Source organism: Hippocampus bargibanti, linkage group LG03 (genome assembly GCF_051943395.1).
Source record: "Hippocampus bargibanti isolate YZ-2025 linkage group LG03, ASM5194339v1, whole genome shotgun sequence".
In the NCBI taxonomy this organism is placed as follows: Eukaryota; Metazoa; Chordata; class Actinopteri; order Syngnathiformes; family Syngnathidae; genus Hippocampus; species Hippocampus bargibanti.
Window position 1 is genome coordinate 23,752,965 of NC_142736.1, and position 6,076 is coordinate 23,759,040.

Genomic DNA, 6,076 nt, shown 5'->3' on the forward strand with positions numbered 1-6,076 from the left:
AACATAATGTTCTCACCGCATAAAACCCCAGCACTAAACTCCAAATCTAAACTTAAACCCACCTTTCTGCCACTCCTCAGAGCTTCCAAGCAGACTTCCGCTTTTAAAGTTGCACACCTTTTATAATTAAGTCAGAACCTCTTTGAGGTCGTCCACGCGGAAGATGCTGTCACCTATTTTTGCCCAGACACTTTGTGTGTGTGTGTGTGTGTGTGTGTGTGTGTGTGTGTGTGTGCGTGCGTGCGTGCGTGTGTGTGTGTGTGTGTGTGTGTGTGTGTGTGTGTGTGTGTGTGTGTGTGTGTGTGTGTGTGTGTGTGTGTGTGTGTGTGTGTGTGTGTGTGTGTGTGTGTGTGTGTGTGTGCGTGTGCGTGCGTGCGTGCGTGTGCGTGTGCGTGTGTGTGTGTGTGTGTGTGTGTGTGTGTGTGTGTGTGTGTGTGTGTGTGTGTGTGAGAGAGAGAGAGAGAGAGAGAAAGAGAGAGAGAACTATACTGTCTCAGCTCAGTCAACTGTGAGGCGGTCCTTTCCCCATCGTGCCATCATCTCGCTAATGGTGTTTGTATCTTTTCTCCATAGGAGGCCAATGAAGCTTTTAAGCTTGGTGGAGGATAGGTTTGGGGCCTTACCACTGAAAAGATTAATTGACTTTCTGCACAGCATTTATACTCTGACTAGTGAGTACTTGTGTATTTAGGCTATGAGATCTTATATTCATTTGAGGAGAAATATTAAGCTTCAAGCAAGCAATCCATTTTTTATTTACTGTATTTTCCTGTGTATAAAGTGCACCCAGAAGCCTTGATTTTCTTCAAAAGACCAACCTGCGCCTTACATGCAAACTTTTTTCATTCATTGAAATGGTGTCTTGTAGTCCAGTACGCCTTATATGTAAAAAAAGTTTGCAAATACACCATTCGTTGGGGGTGCGCCTTATACTGCCTTATAAACCGGAAAATACGGTAATTTTTGAAATTACACACATCTTCATTGGGGTGTGTGGAATCTATCCCAGATGAGTTTCCATCCTCAACCGCTCCCAGGCCAATCACATAACATAAATATAGAAATATACTAATATACTATATAATATAAATATATAAATAATATACCTCCCCTTAAAGGACAACCGACGTAACTTTTTTGTTTCTTAACTGACATCAGAAAAACGTTTTATAGCATATAAAATACCCAAAACACGCAGTATGATATTTTTAGTCAAATGCAAAACACCAATAAAAATGATTTAAAGTGTCCAAAATCTACAAAAAAATTGAGCTGCGAATTGGGCATTTTCAGAAAGTCCCGCCCCCAGTCCGTGACGTCACGCCAAGACGTCTTGCATTGCTGGAGAATCAAAACAATGGCTTCACATTTGGAGAATATGCTTTCTTGTTACACATCCAGTTATGAATATGATTCAAATAGTTCTGAAGAGGAAAGCATACATGTTTGCAATTGATTAAAGAATTTATTCCGTCCCATCATGAGGCAACATTGAGGGAAAATTTCTCACCGTAAAAGAGGCCCAAAATGGCGACCTCCTGTGGCCACCTCCGTTTCCACAGGCTGATAAATTCTTTATATGGCGCTTGGACGCCCTCTTCTGGCGGCTTTTGGGTGCAACACGAGGTCCCCAAACCAAACAAGTACAGCAAAATACATTGACGTGATGGAAGGACCGCTACAATGCGTCTTTTTTTTCGGTCAGGGGCGTTCCTTTAGTGACCTCACGTACGGACTCGTCACCAACTCAAAAACAAGACTTCCTGAATATTCAGCGCGAGTCTTAAAACGTAACATATAGCTATATGCGGTGGAATCTTATTAAAATACGCTCAGTAGAAGTCATTTGAAGCCATTTTACAAATTATGGACACAACTTGTCCGGAGACGTCGGTTGTCCTTTAATGGAGTCATGCACGTCTGCTTCCACTTCCGCATTGAATTTAAAGGAATGAGTTCGACCTTCTATTGGAAGGATCAAGTCCACTGTGGTCTACCGGCTTCCATCTCAGAAAATATTAATAGAAATAAAACGCTACCTTGATGCGTTTGACTTTTGAGTGATTGCTGTTGTTACAGAAACAAAACCTGCAATATTACCGTATTTTCCGGTGTATCAGGCACACCCAAAAGATGACCGTGCGCCTTATATGCAGGTGTGCCTTATGTGTGAAGTAATATTGCGCCACAACAGGTCTCGCAACTGCTGTCAGCAGCCACCGACTCCATTTTCCCCTGTAGAAGAAGTCATGCATATGCCTTATACTGTATTTGGAATTTTTTTTTATATATATTATATTTAGAAAACGTTTTTCATTCATTGAAGGTGCGCTTTATAGTCCGGTGTGCCTTATATATGGAAAAAGTTTGAAAATAAACCATTAATTTGGGGTGCGCCTTATACACTTGAAAGTACGGTACATGATTAGAATGATAATAGGTATATATATATATATATATATATATATATATATATATATATATATATATATATATATATATATATATATATATATATATATATGTACGGGCGTCACAACAGTGATCATCTCCACGATGCTGCCGTATAATATATGTGTCTTTTTATTTCTTTTATTTCTGCAACACAGTATGGCAGAAGGGATGGGTGAAGTCGCATGGGTTTCGTCTTGTATAATGAATCTCCTCGAGATTGTTCTCAAATGCAAAACATGTAACAAAACAGAATTAACAACGTGTGTCGTATAGTGGTTATACAGAAAAAGAGAATACAACACAAGTTCACTGATACTTGAACGCATTTATTCTAGTTCAACCAGCCACGGACACTTGAAACACGACACAAGAAACTAAATATTGTTCAATAAAAACGAAATGAAACAATTTTTGTCAGTCGCATGGGTTTCGTCTTGTGATTCTCTAGCAATGCTCCTAGTTAGCGCCATCTCTCGAAATGAATAAGGGCTTGTTTCAACAACTTTGAATGTGGATTTGGTTGTGATGAAGGAGTCCAATATAATGATGTACAAGGTTTCCCCATCCCCATCCGTCTGTTGTACACTCCACCACCACCCACAGCTGCACACACTTCTCCTGTCACGGTGATAATCTCTTTGTCACCGCCCGGCTGTTGCAGATTTGTACGTCTGATTCTGTGAATGTCCGAGTGGCTGACTTTAGTGCTAGAGGATGTCTGGAGCGCGGTTTCTTTGTCTAAATGTGTGTGTCTGCGTCTGTAACGGCTGCCATACCTTTTCGAAAACCACAGGACGTTTTGTCCTGGAATATGACCAAAAAAAAATCCATGTTGAAAATAAAGCTTTCTGAGATTGTCTTATTTTGAGCGAAAAAAGCCAATAATTTTAGTTCCTGAACAGTCTCAGAAAAAATGTTCCAAAAAGATAAAGAAGAAATTCTGCCATGCGATAAATGTTTGCAGCTGCTATTAAAGGCTTTCTGACAAATGTGTTATAACTATAAAGCCACATTTAAGAACCATCTACCTAAGAATAGATAATTTACAAGCACATTTTGTTACACCTTTGAGCTTACTCTCAAAATCTCTACATTACTACTCATAAAAACAACCATCTTCGAAATGCGGTGTCAAACTCATTTTTGTCTCAAGTCTACCCTTGAGCATTTTTAGCCCGAAAAAAAAAAACAAAAAACAAAAAAGGACCAATTAGCCTCAGGCATTTTTAACCTAATTTTAGCACAATAAAAACAACCATTAGTATACACTAGAAGAGCAGATTTTTTTTTTTTCATTGTCATATGTCGGGCCTGTCACATTTACAAAATAAATTTCCGGTAGTTAAAAATCGCTGTGTAGCATGCTTTAGATATGCGGCTGGTCAGTGCAACATCAAAACATCTAGTTGCAGTATGTATAGCACAGTCAGTAAAAGGAATATTAATTCAGATAGTAATAAATAAAAATACATTTCATTAAAAAGCACCTTTCGAAAGTCTCAAGGTCACTTTACAATCACAGGATAAGTGTTTTTGTGGTAAGCAGCGGCAGGCCCGGAAGTAACTCAAATAGATAGAAAGCTAGCTATCTGGCTAATAGTTAGCTAATAGATAACTAGCTAGATAGCTATATAGCTAATACATAGCTATCTAGATAGGTAGCTAGCCAGCTACATAGCAAATGAATAGCAAATAGATAGCAGATAGCTGGAGAGCTAGATAAATAAAAAGAAGTGAAGATTGACTTTTGTCATAATTATATGTAGCTCTACCAAGCAAAAATAATTTCTCAGCCATTATTGTGCCATCATACGATATCACAGCAAATCGAATTACTGCCAACATTTACTGCATGTCAATAAAGCAATTTTACCAAAATAGTCTTATTGAAACAAATGTAACTATACTGTAGATGAAATTTTAGCTTTGTATGATGACATAAAGCTTCCACATTTAGATCATTTTATTGAAAGTGCAGTGAGTGTTGTGGTTTGAGTTTCGGGCAAAAGGGTCGAGATTCGAGGCCTGAAACGCAAGGAAAGCCAATTAAGTGCAGAGCGCTTTTAACCAGATTATGTCATATACGGATAAAGATGGAATTAACATAGAAAGTATGAAAGACATTGCACTTGGACAAATTGCAGGTTGAAAGTTTTTGTTTTGGTCCAAGCCCCTTTTCCCTTCTTTTGCATTTTATCCCCATCGCCTGACGACATCTTCTGTTGTTTGCTCTCCCTTGTCACTCCACTGCAATCATCCTCGCAGGGGGCCTTGTCATCGCTATCTACTCATATCCTCCACTCCCGGTCGCTCGGAGCACAACTGCACCTAAATGTCAGGCCTGATGAGCCAACCACACCCACCTGCCACATCAACTCTGAGCCTGCTAAAAGCTTTTATGGAAGCAAGTGAGAGCCTGGTGGTTGATACAAATTAAAGACGGTGTGTGGTGTGAGAGAGAGAGAGCGAATGTGTGTGTGTGTGTGTGTGTGTGTGTGTGTGTGTGTGTGTGTGTGTGTGTGTGTGTGTGTGTGTGTGTGTGTGTGTGTGTGTGTGTGTGTGTGTGTGTGTGTGTGTTTTAAAGGGATCTTGGCATTGATGTGAGAGGTGCAAGGACATGAAATGAGGTTGCTGGAGTGTGACTGGCTGCCATCTAGTGGCTTCACATGCTAAAAAGATGGCAAAAAATCATTTGTAAACATGTTACTTCATGTTATGGTCACTGGCGATTTACTCAGGTTCAAATATTTATTCAGAAAGAACGTTTATTGGTACGTGCATTTAAGTGGACAATAATGTGTGATGCCCTTCGATGAAAGTAAGTAAAAAAATTACAACAAGCACAGGGATATTGTGACAAATGTAACAACTGAAAATTCAACTTCTTTTGCTTTTGGCTTTTCCCTTCAGGGGTCGCCACAGTGTATCAGTGTCCTCCATCGTTGTAAACCAAGCATACATTTTTCATGGTTAGTATAGAATGTGACAATTTAAAAGTTAGCTGCAGTTGGGGCAAACAAATTAATTGTCAAACTTTTTTATATTTCTCTCAAAGGGTGTGTTTCCCAGGTGCCATCATATTTTAACTTTGTTCATGAAAGTTCAGTGGTGTTAAGAGGAGTCAAATATTCTGTTATTCACCACGGTTGAGCATTTTGTAGTAGTGTTTTGGTTTGCTTACCTTATAATTTTTTTATGATTACCTCTATTTTGGATGACCTATTTTACATGATAGTCATGCCTGGTCCCAGTGCCCAAGATTGCCCACCCAAAGAAAATGTAAATTTCTCCACTGTGAGACTAATAAAGGCATATCCAATCCAATCCAATCCAATCCAAGATTGCCCAGACCGGTGGCGCTGACGTTTCACCTGATGAATACGCTGGAGAGACTCGTCGTCACCCACCTGCGACCGCTGAACGAGCTCATCACTGGACCCGCTACAGTTTTTACTATGTGTAGAATATCTTGTTTTTATTATCCTTTCACCCCCACCCCCTTTCAAATAGCTGCTGTGGTCTGCAAATTTCCCCATTGTGGGACGATTAAAGGTTTTCTGATTCAGAAAAATGTTGACTACTGGTATATTTTTTCATGTCGTGGTACTTTTTGACACTCGAC